The following is a 23,763-nucleotide window of genomic DNA, read 5'->3' as shown; positions in this document are numbered from 1 at the left end:
GTTAGTGAATGAAGCCTGTGTGCTCACATGGGGGTCCTAAAGCAGAGTGTGACTGGAAGACTTGCCAAATCAACCCTCCGTCTTCTGTATTTCTCCCTGTTTCCACCAAGATCAGAATTTATATTATTATATTTGTTCCTTGGGGTTTCTCATTCAATTTATTAAATTTTTTTTGAGTGCTCACTAGGTGTAGGTTGTTATTATGAATGACCAGAAATATATTGGATGAACAAGACAGAAAAAGCCCTTGCTTTGAAAGTGCTTAGACTCAAAGGGTGAAGATGGATATAAGAGAATAAATACACAATACTTCAAGATAGTGAATGAAGGAAATGAGGCAGAGTAAGGAAGGGAGTTGGAGGTGCTACTTTAGATAAAGAGACTAGGGAAAGTTCTCTGAGGAGAGGACACCTGAGTCCTGACTGATGACGAGTCCTGGAAAGGTCTGTGGGGAGGATTGAGGGAGAGGAAATAGCAAAGGTAAAGACCCAGAAGAGACACTGGGCTTGTTGGGTTTCAGGAACAGCAAGAAAGCCTGTGTAGCTAACACGGGGCTGGGCTGTGGTGATAGGAAGGAGCAGCAGGCAAATGACTCTAGGAAGGAGGGAGGGTCGGGTCCCATCACTCAGATTTTATTCTAAGTGTGATGGGAGGCTGGTTATAAGTGAGGGAATGACTCGATCAAATGCACATTTTTAAGAGCTTACTTTGGCTAGTGTGGAGAATAGATGATGGTGCAAAAGTGGAAGCAGAGAAAGCAGTGGGAGACCCCTGTAATAGTCGAGCGAGAGGTGATGCTGGCTGGTACTAGCGGCAGTAGGGGAGTTGGTGAGAAGTAGTCAGATGGTATATATTTCATATATTTTGAATACCTCTACCTGATGGTTTGGATGTGGGTGTGTGTGTGCCAAGAGGAGAGCCTTTTAGATGTTTTGATTTCAGGTACTGAATGGTCAGAATGGTTGTGACTAACTCATACATACTGGGGAAGGCTATAGGATGGAGTGAGGTGGTTACTAAATGTAAGTCACATTCAAAAACCTGTTGGTGACATTTGAAACAGCGTGTACAAGAAAAGAAGTGTCAGAAGACTCAGGATGAGTAAACGTTACCCTGGACTTAAAATGAAAGAAAAGATTGCATTTTTTATGTTTATGTTTATTTTTTAATATTTGTTTATATTTTAAGGATTTTAGTAAACTCCTAGATTGTATTTTTTTTTTTTTTTTGTAGATCATTTCTGAACACTTAGAAACAAGATAGTGCTCACAAGAAGCTGGGATGGGTCTTCTAGCATCCAATCATGCAAAATTAACTTTATTCTTTTTAATGAAGTTATTCTAAGATACTATCATTTATAAGCTATACTTCTATAATATATCATATAATTTTTTGAAAAGATTTTTATGTATTTATTTGACAGGGAGAGACATAGAGAGAGGGAATACTGGCAGGGGGAGTGGGAGAGGGAGAAGCTGGCTTCCCGCTGAGCAGGGAGCTCAATGTGGGGCTCAGTCCCAGGACCTTGGTTGGGATCATGAACTGAGTCAAAGTCAGATGCTCAGCGACTGAGCCACCCAGGCACCCTTATATCATACCATTCTGAGAAAGTAGAAAGGAAGTTGTTTTGGTGCACAGTATGGTAACTTGGATTAATAGCTGAAGAGCCATACCTAAAGGATATAGATTAATAGAATGGTTATCAATTTAAAGAGAGGCCCTTAGTCAGGTGTTACCCATTCGATTCATTGATTTATCCTCTTTAATATTTTTATTAAGAACTTTGATGAAGGAAAACTACTTTCTTACACCATACACAGAAATAAACTCAAAATGGATTAAAGACCTAAATGGGAGAGCTAAGGCCATAAAATAACTAGAAGAAAACATTAGCAGTAATCTCTTTGACATCATCAGCCTTAGCAACATTTTTCTAGATATGTCCCCTCAGGCAAAGGAAACAAAAGCAAAAATAAACTATTAGGACTACACCAAAATTAAAAAAAAAAAAAATCTTTTGTATAGCAAAGGAAACCATCAACAAAGCAAAAAGGCAACATACTAAATGGGAGAAAATATTTGCAAATGCTACATCCAAAAAAGGGGTTAATATCCAAAATATTTAAAAGAATTTATACAACTGAACACCAAAAAAAACAAATAATCCGATTAAAAATGGGCAGAGAACCTGAATAGACCTTTTTCCAAAGAAGGCATATAAATGGCTAACAGCCTTGTTAGAAAAGATACTCACCATCTCTAATCATCAGGGAAATGCAAATCAAAACCACAGTGAGATAATACCTTATACTTGCCAGAATGGCTAGTGTCAAAAAGACAAGAAATAACAAGTGCTGGCAAGGATGTGGAGAAAAGGATCCCTTGTGCACTTTTGGTGGGAATGTAAATTGATGCAGCCACTGTGGAAAACAGCATAGAGGCTCCTTAAAAAATTTAAAAATAGAAATACCAGGTAGTCCAATAATTCCATTACTATGTATTTACTCAAAGAAAATGAAAACATTAATTCCAAAAGATATATGTACCCCTATATTTATTGCAGCATTATTTACCACAACCAAGATATGGAAGCATCCTAAATGTCCATTGATAGATGAATCGATAAAGATGATGGGTTATATATGTATGTATATACATACATATATATATACATACATATATATATACATGACAGAATATATGTGTATACACAAAACACACACATATATATATGACAGAATATCAATCATTCATAAAAAATGATAGCTTGTCTTTTGTGACATGGATGAATCTATAGGGTATTGTGCTAAGTGAATTAAATCAGAGAAAGATGAATGTTATATGGTTTCATTTGTATGTGGAATCAAAAACAAACAAACAAAGAAAAAACCCAAGGCAGAAACAGACCCATAAATACAGAGAATAAACTGATGGTTGGCAGGGGGGAGGAAGTTGAGGGGAGGGGCAAAATGGATTTAGGGAAGGAGGTACAGGCTTCTAGTTATGGAATGAATAAGTTATGGGGATAAAAGGCAAGCATGGGGAATATAGTCAATGGTGTTGTAATAGCATTGTATGGTGACAGATGTTAGCCCTATAGGTGGTAAGCACAGCATAATGCAGGGACTTGTTAACCAGAAACTAATATTAAGTATACTTTAATAAAACATACATATTTTAAACATATATGTATATTACCTTAAATTATTATATGTTAAATGATTATACATTAAATAGTTTATATAAATCAATATGTTATTTATATTTACATATCTATAAATATACATATAATATCAAAAGAAAAAACTTAAGTCCTAAGACTTGGACCTTGTTCTAGGGTCAAGCAGAGCAAGTTTAGGTTGGGGGTTAAGACTAACCATTGGATTTAGATGGAGACCATTTACATACTCTAATTTGAAATAGGGAGCACACTAGGTACAAAGATAATTAAGACATTCCCAAAAAACTCTAAACCTACCAATTAATTTAGTTTATTAGCACAGGTTAGCATAACAATGAGACCCCAAGAGTCTTGGCTTTTAATGTGTAGAAAAGAAAGAATGGACATTCCTTGGTAGGGTACACCTAACTGTTTCTTTAGACTTGGCACAATATGGTAATATGATATGCTAAAACTTGATTATTCATTAAAAAAGAGAGAGAGAGAGAGAACTTTGATGAAGAAAGAAAGTAAGTAAGAGGACTAACACTTTGATTACCTTTTTCGGCAAGGACATGTTTGCCACTTTAACCCATTTTATCTCACTTGGTACTTAGAAAGTCAGTGATAGGCTCATTGTTGGCCTAAACTTGACAAGATGAAATTTAATGGTGTAAAAGTAATTCTACATGTAATTCTAAAATAAATTGGTCAATTGCAGGTAGTGGGTATTTGGGTTTGATAGTCCATTTTCAAGATATTCTGGTTGATTTTACATTCAGTGTAAGCCAGCAGGAGTAAGGCCTATCTGATCAAACAAGAGGTAGTGCCGCCTTTAATGGTATTAATAGAAGAAATATAGTGTCTGTAACCAATGAGATAATCACCTGGCGAAAAGTATACTAGTCCGTTCTTATATCACATAAGGGTAAGATAATTTGAAGGATATTGACAATTTGATGTCTAAATCTGGTGAATTAGAGGGGTAGATACTCTGGAAGCTAACAGGTCGCATAAAAAGGAGTTGTTTGGCTTGAAAGAGGGAAACTGAGGAAGGTTTTCAAAATAATCCTTAAAAATATCAAAAAGGATTGGCTTTTCAGTCAGGGCCACAGATAATGAAAGAAATAGATAATGAAAAAAGAAAGAAAAGAAACAGATGATGGACTTCAATGAAATGATTTGAGGAGACTTTAATAAAGGAGTAGTTATAAGGATATAGACAGGGTTTTAAAAAACCAAGACAACAGTAAGATGCATTAAAATAGTCACAATAAAAAAGACAAAATAAAAAGTATTGGTGAGGGTAGGGGGGATTGGAACCATCATACAATGCAAACAGGAGTATAAAATGGACAACTGCTTGGAAAAGTCTGTCTCTCAGATTCTCACAAGGTTAAACTTTGTGAGTTACCATATGACTCAGCAACTCCATTCTCAAGTTCATCTAGTTGAACACATACTTCTGCATGAAAACTGGTACACCATGCTCAGAGCAGAATTAATCACAATGGCCAAAAAGTGGAAGGTACCCAAATATCCGTCATTGAAGAATGGATACATAAAATGTGGCATATCTATACAATGGGATATTATTCAGAAATAAAAAGGAATGAAGCAATAGACACTTCAACATGGGTGAACCTTGGAAACATTTGCTGAGAGACAAGAGCCAGTCACAAGAGAACACCTGCAGGGTGAGATGCCCACCTAGCCAAATCTATAAAAACAAAGTAGATTTTGTGCCTGCCTTAGGGCTGAGGGGTTGAGAGAATAGAGAATTACTGCTCATAGGTATGGAGTTTCTTTTTAGAGGGATGAAAATGGGCTGAAGTTGGTTGTGGTAATGGTTGTACAACTTGAAGGCTTGTACACTTTAAATGGGTGAATTTTATGGTGTATGAGTTATATCTCAATAAAGCTATTATTGAAAGGAGCTGACAGGGGTTGGTACAGTACTCTGGGGAGGATAATAATGGCAGAACGTGGTCTCCGCTTTTAGGCCTGAAGGGGCTAGGAGGGGGAGAATGTATGGAGAGGCCCACCTGGCGGGTGAGATTCCACCAGATTCTGAAAGTCACTTGCAAGGAGCTATCTGCAGAATCTTCTGCAGAATCTGTAGGTATCTTCTCTTACTCTTTGATCTCCTGCAGTTGCCTCTCGTTTTCAAAACCCAACCAGAAGCCTGGGAACAAGAGGCTGTCTTGATATATTTTAGAAATCAGCAACCCAGTGTGCAGAGCTGGTTGAAAAGTGGAACTTGTACGTGGGTGTGAAACACAAATGATTATGCGTAGCTCGAGAACGGAAACCAGTGGAGGAAAGTTAGAATGGGATGTTTTGCCCCAAAATGAAGTGCATTCTGATCTCTGGAAATAGAGTTGTACTGAATCTGAGATATGATAGAGAAATTACAGAGAGGATTCCAGTTTTAAGTGAAGGGTTGAATTCATCACCTCTGAAATTTCCCTTGCAACTCTCACTTTCTGTCTCTAACCACTGGCATATTTATTGGCACCGACTGTATTAACATTTGGCTGGCTGTGGTTTTAGAAGTTCAGGATTTGGGCTTTGGCTAATAGCTAATAGGACATGGAATAGGTACATTTTGATAATAGTGGGAAAGCAAAGGGAATATTGTTAAGTATGGGGTGTTCACCCTGAGTTCAATTTCACTGACAAATAAATTGAACTCTAATGTGGTCAGAGACAAGTCTGAGAAAAATGGCAGGAGAAAAAGAAAGGAGCTTGTTGTTAAAGAAGATGTAGGATTTGGGGAAATAAAATTCGCCTCCCTAACAATTTTACTAATTATGCACATTAGCCCTACTTTCCTTTTTAGTTTAAAATGACATTAAAAATATGACACTTGAATAGTCTAAGAAAATTATAGTTGGCTTTCCTGAGCATGAAAGATGTCAAAGTGTGGGTATCTTCTCTCCTGTATGCTTCACTAGGTTTTCTTCCGGATTTTTAGGGGGGAGGGCTAGATCTGCCATGGAACTCACATCTGACTCCAGGCTGGCCAAGAGGCATGCTTTATGCTACGCCTCACTCCTTTTGCCCAAACAGGATCTATAGGGAAGGCATATGGGATGAAAGCCATACGAGAAGAGAGTGGACAGTCCTTGAAAGATTGTGTTAATGGAGAAGCTACTTGCAGCAACCTCACAGTTTGCTGGCGGCTTAAGCTGAGGAATTTAGAGAAGTTATTTGATGAGTTTTACGGTTTTCTAAAATTGGTACTTTTACTTTGTGCCATGTTTTATATCTACTACATTAAATATATAGCAGTATAATCATTTACGTGGTCCAGTGCCAAAATCCAGAAACGAAGATGCTCATTTACAACTGTGGACAATATGCAAATAAACCACTGATTATGTCCTGCCAACTGAAGCGGTTGCAGGATTTGGAAGGAATACTCAAGACTGTGGAAGGATATTTTCTATTTCTTTTAATTTATTTCTGGACACCCAGTTATAGATCATAAATATTTGATTAGACTTCTTGTATTTTTAGTAATGACTTTAATTTTTTCCTCTCAATATTTTGTACAGTAGATTTTACTCTTTACTAAGGGTCAGTAGTTGTGGATTACTCCTTATTTCTGTAAGTGCTATTTTAATTTTTACCACATTGCCACTGAAATTATGGTTGGTTCATTGTAATGGATGGCATTTCACCGGAATAGGGCATTTAGTAGACATTTCCAAGTTATGGGACAAGTGCCCAGGAGTACAACCTTCTCAGTTACTTTCAATTCCCCATACTTATGTACGCTTCATTCTTCACTATTGTTTTTGGTTTCACAATGCAGAAGAAGACATTTCTCTGTAAGTTTTTTTCATGAGACATTTGGCTTCAGTGTAACAAATGTTTATGAATAACATAGGGTTATTATTAGAATTAAATGATTTAAAGCATATAGGATAACACACAGGATCTGGTGTGTAGAATTATGAAAGTTATACATAAGGCCTAGCACATAGGAGAGCTTAGTAAAAGATAGTTATGATATTGGTGATGATGATGGTGGTGATGATGATATTGACTATAATGTAATAGGCAATTATCAAAGTCATTTTTACATAATGATTTAAAGGAAAAGACACATAATTTAGTAAAAACTATAGAACACTTAATCTTTTCAATTTATTGTTTTAAATCTTCCATAAATCTTAAAGCCAAAACATAAAACTTAAAATGTGCTGAGCGTGAGGTCTTATCAACAGACCCTTCAGAAGCATGAGCTTATAAGTTTCCTTGCCATTCCTGGAAAAATGGGAGACATACACATCCAGAGATGGTGTTAAATATTTGTTCTTCTGAATTATCTGAACTCCAGTTCTATTGAGTCAGACCACCAAACTTAGACTATTACTTTACCATTCATTATGTGCGTTGACAGCATGAATTTAATGGCCTATGATTTATCAGTATATGACGGGCTTTAAGAAATTGTCTCTATTAAAACCAAATGGCTGTGTAAGATTTCTGTACGTTTTAAAAGACCATTATTTTAGACACTGCAAATTCTGTCCTGTCTTTTAAATAAAGATTCATCTGAAAACAACTGGTGGTAGTGTTTGGAGCTAGGAAAATTTTTGTTTAGAGAATATAAATTTCTGTAACATTGTAACATCTCTCCTGAACTCTACACACACATTTCCAAAAGGCTCCTTGGCAACTCCACATGGCACATGTAAATGAGCCCTGGATGTGCCCTTCACACCTGCTCCCCAGAAGTCTTCCCCTGCTCAGTTCAAGGAAAATCCATTCTTCCCATTGCTCAGACCCCAAACCTTTAATCATCCTTGACTTCTCTCTTTCATTTATCCTGTACCTAATCTCTCAACAAAATTCTGTCAGCATTACCTTCAAAATATTCCTAGACTCTGACCACCTTTCCTGGTCTCCACGATTTCTAGTGTGGTCCAAGCCACCATCATTTCCGCTTATGGCTGTGGGCTTCCTGACAGGACTCCTGCCTTTGTTCCTCTTCAGTCAATTTTCAGATGGCAGCCAGGGTGACCCTTTCAAGTGTAAATCAGATTAGTCATATTATGCCCTTCTCTGCTGCAGGGTCCGCAGCAACTTCCTTCCTCAGGGGAGTCCTTAGTTGTGACCCTCAAGAAGCAGAGTGAGCCCCTTCTGGGCTCCTCGCTGAGTTCACCTTATGCTACCCCACTCTCACGCACTCTGCAGCAGCCATACTGCCCACTGGTCTTTCTCTGACATTCTGGGCCCCATCCCTCTTAAGGCCTTTGCACTTCTACAAGCTGCCCTCTGCCTGGGGTGCTCTTGCTCCGTTACCGAACAAGTCATTTCGGCACTTTCTTCAGGTCTTGACTCAAGCGGCACCTTCTCCGTGAGGCCCTTCCTTCTCTTCTATTTAAAATTTAAAATTTTACCTAGCACGTCCCTAAACACTTTGTATCGTCCCTTACTTTTTCTCCTTAGCCCTTCTTTAACTAATATAGTACTTTTCAATTTAATTATCTTGTTTATGTCTTCTCTCCTTGACTGGAATATTAGCTGCACGAGGGCAAGGAGCTTGGTCTGTTTTGTTTACTGCTCTATCTCTAGAGCCCAAGTTAGTTCCTAGCAAATGGAGACATTCAACAGATATATGTTGAATACATGGATAACTTAAGGTTGATTTTGGCTGGTGTTCCGTATTTATGGTGACAGAAAGATAATGCACATTGTTTTCTTCTTGAATTCCATGTAGGCAGCTTTGGGTTAAAGTCAAATTCTTACTAAATTGTTTTTTCATTCCTAGTCTCCCTGAAGAATTTGTTTAATTAACCACAAGTCCTCTGAATTTATTTATCCAACTTTTATCGAACACCAAACTGTGTGCAGGTCACTGCATGCGGCTCTTAAGAGACACGATCCACCTTTTTTTTTTTTTTTTTTTTTTTTTTTTTTTATAAACATATATTTTTATCCCCTGGGGTACAGGTCTGTGAATCACCAGGCTTACACACTTCACAGCACTCACCAAATCACATACCCTCCCCAATGTCCATAATCCCACCCCCTTCTCCCAAACCCCCTCCCCCCGGCAACCTCAGTTTGTTTTGTGAGATCAAGAGTCACTTATGATTTGTCTCCCTCCCAATCCCATCTTGTTTCATTTATTCTTCTTCTACCCACTTAAGCCTCCATGTTGCATCACCACTTCCTCATATCAGGGAGATCATATGATAGTTGTCTTTCTCTGCTTGACTTATTTCGCTAAGCATGATACGCTCTAGTTCCATCCATGTTGTTGCAAATGGCAAGATTTCATTTCTTTTGATGGCTGCATAGTATTCCATTGTGTATATATACCACATCTTCTTGATCCATTCATCTGTTGATGGACATCTAGGTTCTTTCCATAGTTTGGCTATTGTGGACATTGCTGCTATAAACATTCGGGTGCATGTGTCCCTTTGGACCACTACATTTGTATCTTTAGGGTAAATACCCAATAGTGCAATTGCTGGGTCATAGGGCAGTTCTATTTTCAACATTTTGAGGAACCTCCATGCTGTTTTCCAGAGTGGCTGCACCAGCTTGCATTCCCACCAACAGTGTAGGAGGGTTCCCCTTTCTCCGCATCCTCGCCAGCATCTGTCATTTCCTGACTTGTTGATTTTAGCCATTCTGACTGGTGTGAGGTGATATCTCATTGTGGTTTTGATTTGTATTTCCCTGATGCCGAGTGATATGGAGCACTTTTTCATGTGTCTGTTCGCCATCTGGATGTCTTCTTTGCAGAAATGTCTGTTCATGTCTTCTGCCCATTTCTTGATTGGATTATTTGTTCTTTGGGTGTTGAGTTTGCTAAGTTCTTTATAGATTCTGGACACTAGTCCTTTATCTGATATGTCGTTTGCAAATATCTTCTCCCATTCTGTCAGTTGTCTTTTGATTTTGTTAACTGTTTCCTTTGCTGTGCAAAAGCTTTTGATCTTGATGAAATCCCAATAGTTCATTTTTTCCCTTGCTTCCCTTGCCTTTTGCGTTGTTCCTAGGAAGATGTTGCTGCGGCAGAGGTCGAAGAGGTTGCTGCCCGTGTTCTCCTCAAGGATTTTGATGGATTCCTTTCGTACATTGAGGTCCTTCATCCATTTTGAGTCTATTTTTGTGTGTGGTGTAAGGAAATGGTCCAATTTCATTTTTCTGCATGTGGCTGTCCAATTTTCCCAGCACCATTTATTGAAGAGGCTGTCTTTTTTCCATTGGACATTCTTTCCTGCTTTGTCGAAGATTAGTTGACCATAGATTTGAGGGTCTATTTCTGGGCTCTCTATTCTGTTCCATTGATCTATGTGTCTGTTTTTGTGCCAGTACCATGCTGTCTTGATGATGACAGCTTTGTAATAGAGCTTGAAGTCCGGAATTGTGATGCCACCAACGTTGGCTTTCTTTTTCAATATCCCTTTGGCTATTCGAGGTCTTTTCTGGTTCCATATAAATTTGAGAATTATTTGTTCCATTTCTTTGAAAAAGATGGATGGTACTTTGATAGGAATTGCATTAAATGTGTAGTAGATTGCTTTAGGTAGCATAGACATTTTCACAATATTTATTCTTCCAATCCAGGAGCATGGAACATTTTTCCATTTCTTTGTGTCTTCCTCAATTTCTTTCATGAGTACTTTATAGTTTTCTGAGTATAGATTCTGTGTCTCTTTGGTTAGGTTTATTCCTAGGTATCTTATGGTTTTGGATGCAATTGTAAATGGGATTGACTCCTTAATATCTCTTTCTTCTGTCTTGCTGTTGGTGTAGAGAAATGCAACTGATTTCTGTGCATTGATTTTATATCCTGACACTTTACTGAATTCCTGTATAAGTTCTAGCAGTTTTGGAGTGGAGTCTTTTGGGTTTTCCACATATAGTATCATATCATCTGCGAAGAGTGATAATTTGACTTCTTCTTTGCCGATTTGGATGCCTTTAATTTCCTTTTGTTGTCTGATTGCTGAGGCTAGGACCTCTAGTACTATGTTGAATAGCAGTGGTGATAATGGACATCCCTGCCGTGTTCCTGACCTTAGCGGAAAAGCTTTCAGTTTTTCTCCATTGAGAATGATATTTGCGGTGGGTTTTTCATAGATGGCTTTGATGATATTGAGGTATGTGCCCTCTATCCCTACACTTTGAAGAGTTTTGATCAGGAAGGGATGCTGTACTTTGTCAAATGCTTTTTCAGCATCTATTGAGAGTATCATATGGTTCTTGTTCTTTCTTTTATTGATGTGTTGTATCACATTGACTGATTTGCGGATGTTGAACCAACCTTGCAGCCCTGGAATAAATCCCACTTGGTCGTGGTGAATAATCTTTTTAATGTACTGTTGAATCCTATTGGCTAGTATTTTGTTGAGTATTTTTGCATCTGTGTTCATCAAAGATATCGGTCTATAGCTCTCTTTTTTGGTGGGATCCTTGTCTGGTTTTGGGATCAAGGTGATGCTGGCCTCATAAAATGAGTTTGGAAGTTTTCCTTCCATTTCTATTTTTTGGAACAGTTTCAGGAGAATAGGAATTAGTTCTTCTTTAAATGTTTGGTAGAATTCCCCCGGGAAGCCGTCTGGCCCTGGGCTTTTGTTTGTTTGGAGATTTTTAATGACTGTTTCAATCTCCTTACTGGTTATGGGTCTGTTCAGGCTTTCTATTTCTTCCTGGTTCAGTTGTGGTAGTTTATATGTTTCTAGGAATGCATCCATTTCTTCCAGATTGTCAAATTTATTGCCGTAGAGTTGCTCATAGTATGTTCTTATAATAGTTTGTATTTCTTTGGTGTTCGTTGTGATCTCTCCTCTTTCATTCATGATTTTATTTATTTGGGTCCTTTCTCTTTTCTTTTTGATAAGTCGGGCCAGGGGTTTATCAATTTTATTAATTCTTTCAAAGAACCAGCTCCTAGTTTCGTTGATTTGTTCTATTGTTTTTTACGATCCACCTTTTTAAGGACATTTGCAATTTAGTTAGTAAGGCACAACTAGCAAACAATCCATACAGAAGGGCTATTTTCAAATATAGGAGAAGTCTGTTTAAGAGGGATTCATAGAATACTTGACTTGAGATTTTTCAGAAAAATATGTTCTCATCCCCTCCACCAGTTGTAAGTTGGGGTACATGGCTTGATTTTTTTTTTAAAAAAAAAAGGTTTTCCAAGTGAGTTCATTGATCCACACAACCATCCACTAAGAACCATTGATTTAATAATCTTGTCTGTATAGACAGACAGACATATCTGTCACTTTATTTATCAGGCCTGCCTGATACACTCTCCCTGTAAGTGAAGGTTTCCTAATGTAAAGAAACATTCCAAATCTATTAAATTTGGGGGAACGATCGATAGTAATATTCAAAGTAGGCATATTTAATTATATTTGCTTCCTTCTTATGAAACAGGATGTTTCTGGTTGCTTGCTTGTTTTGGATTTTTAGTTTGTCAACAAGTAAAGCTGCTGCTTCATTTGCCGCCTTTGTTGTGGCCAGACTGCCCTTCTACTATCTGTAGCTGAATGAGCATTTCTGTACTTCCCAAGATACAGTTCTCACACTGGCAATGCACGCCCTTTGTAGGCTGGCCTGGTCTTGTGCATTCTGTCTGTGATTGCCACCTCAAGTAAAAACTACGCTCATGCAATGTCTGCACACGGATTTTCTCAATCTGTTGCATACTGCCCTGCAGATGCCCCCTTTGGAAGTTTCACTTGTTTCGAACTTTAGTGGAAATTTCGGGGACTTTCTTCCTGATTAGTTGCCTATTACTGAACGAAATACAATGCTCTTATTGTGTTTTCCTCACTCATCTTTATATTTAGGTGAAGCCGGACGTATAGACCAAGCAGTATAAACCGTTTGCTACCACTATCATTTTGAACTTGACCATCAAGTTCTCTGGTTTTCCTCAGTTTACTCTTTTGCGCATTCTGCCTTCCTTTTTTAAAACATTTCGGGAGACTCAGATAATTAAAAATACTTGCCCTTGAAAATAAAAGCATCATGAGTCTCAGTTTGGAAAAGGGGGTTTATCTCTGGGTTCTATGAGCTAGATGCACACTAATTTACAGTGCTGGAACCAAATGGGTTGAAAATCCTTGTTTTCCCACCAGATGGGTTATTTTAAAATATCACAAAACTTCTGAGGTTATTTACATTACAAATGTGCTTCTTCGCACACATCAAGAATTGAGTACCATGTTTTGACAGTAACTCCTTTATGAAATTATATGTTGCGCAAGTAGAGTAAAATTCAAGTCATTCTCAAGGGAGCAGGCTTATGAATCTGGATGAGGTCACACCTCTTTAAAGATGCAGTTTGATAATCCGACATCAAAACAAAGGAATTCTGTTAATCCTCTCACAAAAGTGCAAATTGCTAATCAGATCCCTGGGCTGGGCTGGCAGCTTGGTAAACAATGAGCTTGGCAGAAGAGCAACTTTGGGCGGATAGATAGCTGAGAAGCTTGGGGTACCAACTTTGCCCCTGTGTTAGCCCAGTTGGGCCTGTTGTTTCGAAACAATTATGTTTGTCAATGGAGGTGGTTCTCGCAGTTATTGTGTTCTTGTGCTTTTCTCCTTCCATGTTAATGATGATGCAAATCAATCTTCCTGTCTTTCATTTCACTTCACTGTTGTATAGGCTACTATACCCCTATATTCTTTTCACTTGGATGCATGTGTCTTTTGAATTTTCATTACACATTCCTTTACAAGCCCAGAGGGTTTTCCTTCCTTCCCACAAATAGTGTGGTGGTATTTGAAAAAGGAAGAATAAATCTTAACCCAACTAAAAAAAAAAAAAAAATAGAGTCTCTTCTAGAAGGTGTAATAGTTAGGTTCCTTTTTTTTTTTTTTTTTTTTTTTTTTGGCAAGTGATAAAACTCAATTTAAGGCAGCTTGAGAGAAAGAGCTGGAATTTTTTGAGTAAAGGAATACAGAGAAGGCAAATAACTAAATTGGGGGAAGGCATGAATGGAGACTGGCCTTAGGAGCAGTTGGGACCAAAAAGTCATACTCTGTCAGGGTTTGATCCCTTTCTCTTGTCTCCCTGTCACTTGAGGTTGTTCCTGATATGGAGATTTCTCCATAGGGGAGGAAATGTTTCCATTATGACAGCTCAGGAGTTCTGTAGCTGGCTGCCCTTTCCAGCCTACTAAAATAAAATATCTCAGGGAAGCATTCTGATTGGCTTTGCTTCGATCAGGTGCTTATCCTGGGCTAATCAACTCTGAGTATACATGACTTCTTATTTGTCAGAGTGTAGGAGGTGCTTGCTGTTTGTTTTACTCTGTCTTCTTCAGGTTTACTGACATACATAACTGGCCTGAAGAATTCCACAACCCGATGACTGTCTCGGTGCGTGGAATTATGTTGCACATCTCAACACCACTTTTCTAACTCACACTCTATTTCACCCTCTTGGCATTTCTAACTTTCACCCAGACATGACTAAGAATTAACTTGAAAGTGAGAAATACAACTTCTTCGTTTGAAAATGAAGGTGTTTTCATTAAGAGAGTGTACTGTTTTGAATACTGCTAGCTAGTTGTGTGTCTTATATTAAGAGAGTGTTTGGAAATTATTTGGGCGCATTGTGTGTGTTGAGAAGGGGTGACAATTATAATTTTCCTTGTGGAGTTATCTTCCGATAGGTAGGTGAGAGCAGCGTGTTTTTGCTGTGGTACAGTGTGGGCTGCAGTTGGCGTGTTGGTTTTCAGTCGGGTGAATGATACGGAACATGACGAATCTGCATCTGTACCAGGAGGAAAGCATCAAATGCAGAGGTTTGGGGTAGAGGCTGCCCGGGTGGGGCCACGCTACCCACAGCCAAAGCTTTCTGAATAAGAGCACTGTCTTTTTAAAAGCAATAGGGGGTGAGGATTGAGGGAGTGCTCACAGCGGTAAGTATAACACAGCTGTGCTCTGTTTATGCTTCGGCTACAATAAAAAAGCTATAAAATGTGAGATGTCATAGCTCCACTTTGCTTTATTTATACTATTTCCTCTGAGCTCTGTCACACTGCACATTCATCTGCTAACTTGCAGCAAGAATGGAGATTAAAATATCACAGCTCAAAATAGGAGTCAAGCGGAAGGAGATTCATCATAGCCCTATTAAAAATATGTAAATATGAGAATGAAGTCATTTTAAAGCTATACAGCCCTCCTCCTTTAAGAGTTAGGATCCCTTGAGCAAGTGGTGGGCTATGCAAGGGACAGAGCTAGGGCACTCGTTCCCCCTTTCTTCCACCCATGAGATCCTTTTAAGATAAAAGACTTTGAATTTCAAATTTTACATGTTTTCCTATCATCATGCCTAAATTAATAATGGCAGGAAATCTGATGCAAAACAAGAAAGCAAAAGATTTTGTAATTGAAGATTATATACTGTTCACTTCATTAGAATAATTTAAATTAATGTATGAAATCTTTTGGATCTCAGTTATGAATGAAATTTGAGAAACCTCCAGAAGTATCCCTAGGTAGGAAAGTTCCAAGAAGGAAACTGAGACTTGGAGATGTGGTCTGGCTTTCCAAAATCCAGTTACTAATGATAAAGCTCAGGCTGGAAGTTAGGGTTCCTCCCTAAAACTTTGCTAGTAATTGAGTTCTCATTTCCTCTATCTCTAGTCCTCACAAAATTTACTCTCTGCTGTCTATATTGTGTGCTTAGGAGAGTCAGGAATAGACTAATTGGATGGATAAATCTTAAATGGTATTTATTAACAGGTCTTTTGTACTCTCTTCTGTGTGTTGCTGAATGAATGATCATGTTTTGGGCTTCTTGTTTTCCACATGTGTTATCATGGTAATAATAGAGACCAACATTTACTAAGCCCTTACTGGCTGCCAGGAATGGTCCTGTGGGTTGATATGTAGTCATTATTTTATGCCTCAGAACAGCCCTGTCCCTTAGGTATTAGTCCTCTTGTGATCTTTTTTTTGGAAACAAAGAAGGCATTCTTTATTTACTCTTCTTTTTAAAGCAGTCTAGTTTAAAAACGAGAGATCAAGAGAGAAGAACAGGAAAACTTCCACAGATAGGGGCTCACGAGTGCGCGCAAGTGCGTGCGCGAGCACACACATACGATGGGATGATGGGACGGGGGTGTGTCAGATCGTCTCCATCTTGGAGATGAGGTCATCACAGATGCTTCTACATCTTGTAGAAGCAGGCTGGCCTCAGAACCAGCACTCTCAGCCACACGGCCTTTCCAAAACTTTTAGAAAAGGACCAGGAACAGCATTAGGCTGAAAAAGAGAAGCCCGCATTCCAGTCACTAATAAACTAGGGTAAACTAATTTTCATCCCCTGTAGAATGCAGTCAAGAAATGATTATATCGGGGCGCCTGGGTGGCTCAGTGGGTTAAGCCGCTGCCTTCGGCTCAGGAGATGATCTCAGGGTCCTGGGATCGAGTCCCACATCGGGTTCTCTGCTCAGCAGGGAGCCTGCTTCCTCCTCTCTCTCTGCCTGCCTCTCTGCCTACTTGTGATCTCTCTCTGTCAAATAAATGAATAAAAAAAAAAAATCTTAAAAAAAAAAAGAAATGATTATATCCTTTCCAGTTTCAACTTTGTATGCTTTTTTATATTACCACCTCATGAAAAGAAATTTTTTGAGCAATAACTTCTTTCTGCAGTCTTTAACTATAGTTTCAGAAATGGCTATGGTGAGCTTTTTTAATTATGTGGTGATTCTAGAATTTCTTTTGTCCTAAAGCCTGTGTTTTAGGTGAGTTCTTTTGGTTGCCGCTAATAAGAGTATCACAGTTAGCTAAAGATTTTCTAGCTGTGTGATCTTGAGCATATTTCTTAATCTCTTGTGCCAGTTTTCTTGTCTGTAAAATGGGTATATTAAAGTCCATAATTACAGGGTCATGTAAAGCATTTAACATGATGCCTGTGCATAGTCATTCCTACACAAAAAGTGTTTGATTATGATGACTGTGGATCACCCGCCATCTTGAACATATCTGCCTCTAATTCTTCATGCTATCAATTCTTTTATTGTGATTGGCCAGTCAGTTAACTTTGTGCCTTATTCATGTAGTAGAAAGGTTATGGTACTATCAGAAGATGCTATCTATTCGAGGTGGAAACATTAGAGCAGGTGGAACTTTAGAACTCGGTTAGGTTAGTCCTTCAGTGTGATAAATGTAATACTCTGAAAGAACAAGTGACTCATCCAAGAACACCCAGCTGGCTGGTAGAGCACAAAGGCAAAACCTGCAGGTCCTAATGACAGTTTCCAACATAGTACAGCTACCTACGGAGTTATTAAATAGAACATGCGAAAGTTCTTGAAATTTGTAAAGGGGACCTCAACACACAATGGTTTAAATTAGGGGAATTGCCTGAATATTTCAGATTTATAGTGATTTAAGATTTTAGATCATGTGTCTTTTTGGCATGAGGAAATAATGCCTCCAGGTGTCGGGGGAGTATAGGTGGTCATCCTTCTTATTAACTCTTAAGAAATTGAGTTGTTGGGTTTTCTCCTTTGTTGAGTGAGGTAACATGTGATTTTCAACAGTATGGGAAGAAGTAGACCTGATATGCTTAGATGGTGTATAAAGTATAAAGGAAAAAAAAAAAGATTTTTATCTTGGGTATTTTAAATAGAATTAATTATTTAAATTGAGTTCCAATAATTAGAATTATTTAAATATATTGGGTCATTAAAATAATCTGAGAAACCATTATAATAATTTTTGAGACATAACTAATTGAGTCACAACGTATCCCACTTATATATACTCTAATAGACAAAGGAAAGGGAGCTGTTCTCATATGTATTCTTGTTCCTGAGTCCCTACCCTACTAAACAGATTGAAAGGCAATCCAAAGTAAATACAATATCACACAAAATAACTCAATATCTTTACTATCAAGTCATCTCTTTCTGCATTTTCTTGTTTGTTTTGTTTTTTTCTCTATTTCCCAAGCCTAGTACTAGAGGGGGTTGAGGGACACACCCTGGACATAAAATGTAAGGAGGCAGCCTTCTTTGGCAGCAGCCCTGCACTTCCATGACCCCAAGAGGGATGCTGCTTACCTTTTGTGCCTCCGGAATGCCTCATGAACCTTACTTTTGTGCTGGCTCTGCCCCTGTGCACGCTAACGAAACCATCTTTGAGGGGTTCATGTATTCCTGTGACTGGTGCAGGAGGGTGGAGCATCACAGCTGTGCCTGCTGACCCTGGGGTTGACCTCTGTATCCTTCCTGGCTTCTGCCCCCTCTGATACTGTCTCTATTAGTAGAGGCCCCTATTCTTGATGGTGCGGCGGACCCCACCTAGACTCTGAGCCAGAGTGGCTGCTGCTGACCTGCCACTGCCTTGAACTTGAGTTCCCTCTTCTTTTCTCATCCCAAGGCTTTCTCAGTCTTTTTCTGTGTCGCACTTGTGTGTGTGTGTGTGTGTGTGTGTGTATGTGTTGCAAATTTTTAGGTTCTTTGCACATGCACACAACCTGTGAAGAATAACCAATTTTAACTTGGTCTGAGAACCTTCCTTCACCAGTGTTTTATTTCTCCTTCTCCAGGTTACATGGGTACAAAACTTACAACAGGGATTCTCTTAGAGGCCTCCGATCTCCTCCATTCCCTCCCCAAAAAAGGATTCCCTGAAAGAGAACTGTCAGCCCATAGGTGCTTGGATTCCTTTTATCCAGCTGATATTCTCCTGCCCCACCTCCTTACCAGTTTAATAACAAGATATGCAGAAAGCCTGGCCCCTGTCTCTGAGCTCTGCCTCTCTCCTTACCCTAGACTTCTTTCCCCCTTGCTCCCTAAGTACGTGAGAATTCCTATATTGGCTCTATCACTTAGGATCCATATTTTGCTTTTGTTTTCTCCACAGGGAATTTTTGGAAAACTTTAAACAACTTTTTACTCTCAAATTCTGTCATTCAAAGTTGTTGTCTCACTAGGTAAGCTGATTAAGAGCCCCTTTGTTCTAGATAGTAGCTGACCTCCCCACTTGCATACTGGAATCTACAAAGGGTGAGACCTCCAGGAACTCCTAACTGAGAAGAAGAGTATACAGCATCAAGAGGAATTATCGTCACAGTGTGACATACGAAGATGTGTGGGCTTACACAGGTTATTCCATGGGCTTCCATTCCTTACCTCCAGCCCAGTTCCTACTCTCAAGTTAGAATACTCTCTCTCCATTATGTGTATATACTGTATAGTCTACCCTACAGAAAGGAGTAGATTCTCCCAATGAGGAACTTCTCATTCAGAATCTCTTCTTGACTCTAGGAATTTGTGATATGTACACTTCCTGAATCTTCTCCTTATATTCTGCTTGTGGAGAAGGCAGGCATGGAATCTCATGCCATTTTAATATAATATGGTCAATTTTATTTTACGATTACGAACAGTATTTTATGGGAGAGAAGGCAGGCCTAAGTTTGCCTAGAAGTATCAAAGAGGGCTTCCCAGAGGAGTGAAGCCCAAGTTAGGGATTGAAGATTAATTATAGTCTTTTGTGAATAAGATGGGAAGTATATTTTTGAAAGAGCAAAGCTCAATGAAGAGCAGGACCTTGTCTATCAGACTGACCATTGTGTCCCTATCACCTAGCACAGAATTAGGTATCCTATACATACTTAAATATTTAGTGGATAAATGGATGAATGACTATATCTTGAGGGCCATCAAAATTGGTCATTTTGAAGATGGATACAACATGATGAGATTTGTGTTTTATAAAAAATAATACGGCAGCATTGTAATAAATGAAATGGGAATGAGACAGGGAGCAACTGTTTTCACATGTTCTATGAAAGCTCCTGAGAGATTCCTTTTAAGTGACTTCTAACCTTTCTCTAGGTACTTAGAGAGTCTGTCGCTCTGCACTGAACATATGCTAGTTTCCCAAGTATGCCTCAAGAAGGCATGGACACTGACTGCTCCCACCCCTTAAGATGGCCCAGGAAAACCTAGAGATAAAGCACAGCATCTTTCTCAACACCTTCCATATAGGAGATAGAGAGTTGAGGTTTCAAGTGATCTATTTTATAGGCAATAAATACATTTTTGTGATAGTCCATATGGGCTGCTATAATAAAAATACCATAAAGTGAGTGGCTTATAAACAACAGAAATTTATTTCTCACAGTTATGGCGGCTGGGAAGCCTGTAATCAGGGCACCTGCACATTGCTGTCTGGAGAGAGCCTCCTTTCCCCTGTAATTTCACAGGGTAGAAGAAGTTGGGAGTTCTCTGGAGTCTCTTTGATAAGAGTGTTAATCCTATCCCTGAGGGCTCCACCCTCCTGAACTAAGCACCTCCCAAAGCCCCACCTCCTAATCCCATCACACTGGGCACTAGGTTTTAGCATATGAAATTTGGAGGGCACAGACATTCAGTGTACAGCTTCTGGCATACATGGCATCTTTTCTGTATTTCTTGTTCAGACTGGGTCAATGAATTTTCAGCTTTGGCCATGGTAACCTGGGGTCTACATGAATCCAAGCACATAACTGACACTTGTTTTCAGAGCAAGACTGAAGAGAGGTCAGTAAAATACATGAAGTTTTATTCCCGTGGGTACTTATTTTATGTTGGTGTGTCAAATTATTAAAAACTTAGTGGCTTAAAACAAGGCCCACTCACTAGCTTGGAGTTCTCCAGGTTGAGTCTGGTATGGTGTGGCTTTCTCTGCCCAGAGAAGCACGGATGGAAATCAAGGTTGGCCTGACTGAGTTCTTACATGCACTCTTGAGGAAAAAAATTTGCTTCCAAACCCATTCTTGTTGGTAGAATTCGGCTCTTTGTGGTTGAGAGCTGAGGTCCCTATTACCTTGCTGGCCGTCAGCTTGGGGTTGTCCATAGCTGCTAGAGGCTCTGGACTATGCCCCCATTCTGAAGCTAGCAATGGTGTGTCAAAGTCTCTTTATGATTCAAATCTCTATTTCCCTCTGTCTTTGATCTCTAGATCAAGATTTAAAGGGTTAAGTCTAACCAGATAGTTCCCGTTTTAAAGTGTATAATATAGGGGTGCCTGGGTGGCTCAGTGGGTTAAAGCCTTTGCCTTTGGCTCAGGTCATGGTCTCAGGGTTCTGGGTTTGAGCCCTGCATTGGGCTCTCTACTCGGCAGGGAGCCTGCTTCCCCCCTCTCTCTGCCTGCCTCTCTGCCTACTTGTGATTTCTGTCAAATAAATAAATAAAGTCTTTTTTTTTTTTAAGTGTATAATATAACCAGTTTAGGAGAGTAAAATTCATGATATTCACATTTCTAGGGACTATGCAGAGCATGTTTCCCAATTAGGAGAATTTGGGAGGAGCTTCTTAAATTCAACCTACCAAACTTTAATTTATAACATTAAAAAGAAAAACACACAAGTTGTGAACAGTCTTGCAGAGTGCTATCTAAGCAGTTTGGAAAAGCAAAAATAAAAGTATGATTTAATTAACATTTTGTTTGAAAACCAGCACATCTTTTAATGAAGTTAATTTTCTAATATCTGACCTTGACAGGTCTACTATTACTAATCTTTAGAAATTTTACTTGTTTGTGACTCATTCATTTCTAAATATTTCTACCATTCACATTACCAAAGTGAAACAAAACATTTCTATATTTATTACTGGGGTGTGGCAATGGGAGTGGTTTTCATTGTTTGTGCAAGGAAAAATAAAACAATGCCATATGATCTATACATAAACACCATCACTTCAAAGTGATTTTTTAAAAAGATTTTATTTATTTATTTGACAGACAGAGATTACAAGTAGACAGAGAGGCAGGCAGAGAGAGAGAGAAGGAGGGGGAAACAGGCTCACTGCTGAGCAGAGAGCCCGATGTAGGGCTTGATCCCAGGACCCTGAGATCATGACCTGAAGCAGAAGGCAGAGGCTTTAACCTGCTGAGCCACCCAGGCACCCCCAAAGTGATTTTTAATAGTAAGAGCTTTGTTAAGTTAACTTGAATGATAAAGTAAAATATCTTTCAAAGTTTTGGGGATTTCAAGATTTAAATAAGGAAGTACAAGAGTTTAACTAACTATACAGTTAGTCAACTACAAACGCATTTCCCCACTTACTTTTCATTTCTGACGCCAACTGCAAGTTTGAAGACTTTCTAAAACCACCTTTAGGTTTGACAACTTGCTAGAAGTATTCACTAAAACAGATTATACTCAAGGTTATAGTTTATTACAAGGAAAGGATACAAATTAAAATCAGCCAGGGGAAAAGGTGTATAAAGCTGGGTCTCAAGCTGACAAGTATAAGGTTAAGGCTGAGTCAAAGTTTGAGGCTTGAAGAATCAACCACAGAGCTTTCATTGTCCTCTCCTCATAGAGTCAGATGCATTACTTCCCCAGCATCAATATGGCAGTATGCATGGAACTTTGTCAACTAGGGAAGCTCACTTGAACCTTTGGTGTCCAGAGTTATTAATGGGATGTGATCACATACTGCCCAAGTTGCTGACCTTTAGTCTCTACCCCTCTTGATGTTACTATTGGGTTGATACCTTTAGTCTCCAGTTCCTTCCAGAGGCAGAATTGATACTGGGTGGCCCCAAGCCTCCATCCAAAATCACGGTTTGACCGTCCTGTGGCCAAAGCTCATAGGCAAGCAAAGACACTCCTGCCAGATATGACGTTTGGATGACGTTTTGGATCACCTCTTAGTAGCGAAAGACAAAGCCAGCTCTTTCTCTGCATAAGTTTATCTCTTCGCCACACAGAAAAGGAGGGAAAGAGAAATGAATGCAAATAGTCATCACCATGTATTGAAGATATGTTGTTTGTCTGGCAGTGTGCTAAGCATTGTTTCCTTTAATTTTCGGACACCAGTGATGCTGTAATTATTTTCCTTTTGAAAATAAGCTGAGATTTATAGATTAAGAGATTTACCCAAGACCATGTAAATAGTCAATGGTGGAACCAGAATTGAAGCCAACGTCAGTCTAACTCGAAGGTACATGATTTTAAACACTTTACTTTGTTGCCTCCATCAAAGGACAATAAGAATATATAATGTAATAAGAATTTAGAAGCAATTATTCTTGAGAATTGTTTTCAGGATGAAGTTGTCATTTAAGTATATAAGAATGTGCTCTGATGTAGGATATAGAGAAAGAAGATTGCTATATAGAATGGTTATATCATTGAATTCATACTTCCCAAGTGGATTCCAGTCAGCACTGTATCATTTAATTAATTCAAACACATTTATGGGGTATGCATTATATCTCAGGTGCTGTGCTGGACACTGGTGACCCAAAGATGATGACAAATATGTTCCTGTCCATAAGGAGCTAGCGATCCACTGGGGTATGTAAACTGTTTATTATTTTTTATTAATATGTTAGTTTTAAGCAGAACAGAGAGAGTATAATATGTGAGAAATATTTTGCCTATGAATTTTGCAAGCATTTGTAATCATTTTTGTTTTTTTTTTGTCTGGATGAGCTAATGATAAAGTTAGTAATTTAGAGATTGTTGTTCCTATAACTAATCAAATTTTTAAACTCAGCTTCAGTCTTTTAATATATTCTTTTAATAATAGGTAGATTTTTTTAAAAGTTTTACTTCCTTTGCCTTTGGGGGTGGGGCATAGCATGGA

The 23,763-nt window shown here is 38.7% G+C and overlaps 1 protein-coding gene across 6 annotated transcripts in view; it reads left to right on the top strand.

Moving 5' to 3' along the window:
- SOX5 (SRY-box transcription factor 5) overlaps nt 1–23,763 on the top strand; it is a 994,837-nt gene that overhangs the window by 155,086 nt on the left and 815,988 nt on the right. For 5 of the 6 annotated variants that reach the window (XM_013047547.2, XM_013047548.2, XM_013047545.2 and 2 more), the window contains exon 3: nt 23,395–23,471. The exons of the other annotated variant lie outside the window; for it this stretch is intronic. The gene's annotated coding sequence lies outside the window, so the exon portion shown is untranslated. The remainder of the gene's footprint in view (nt 1–23,394; nt 23,472–23,763) is intronic. 6 annotated transcript variants of the gene reach the window in all.

This window comes from Mustela putorius, unplaced genomic scaffold, assembly GCF_011764305.1.
Source record: "Mustela putorius furo isolate JIRA1106 unplaced genomic scaffold, ASM1176430v1.1 tig00537227_pilon_pilon_pilon, whole genome shotgun sequence".
Lineage (NCBI taxonomy): Eukaryota > Metazoa > Chordata > Mammalia > Carnivora > Mustelidae > Mustela > Mustela putorius.
This window is presented reverse-complemented; position numbering and strand designations above follow the sequence as displayed.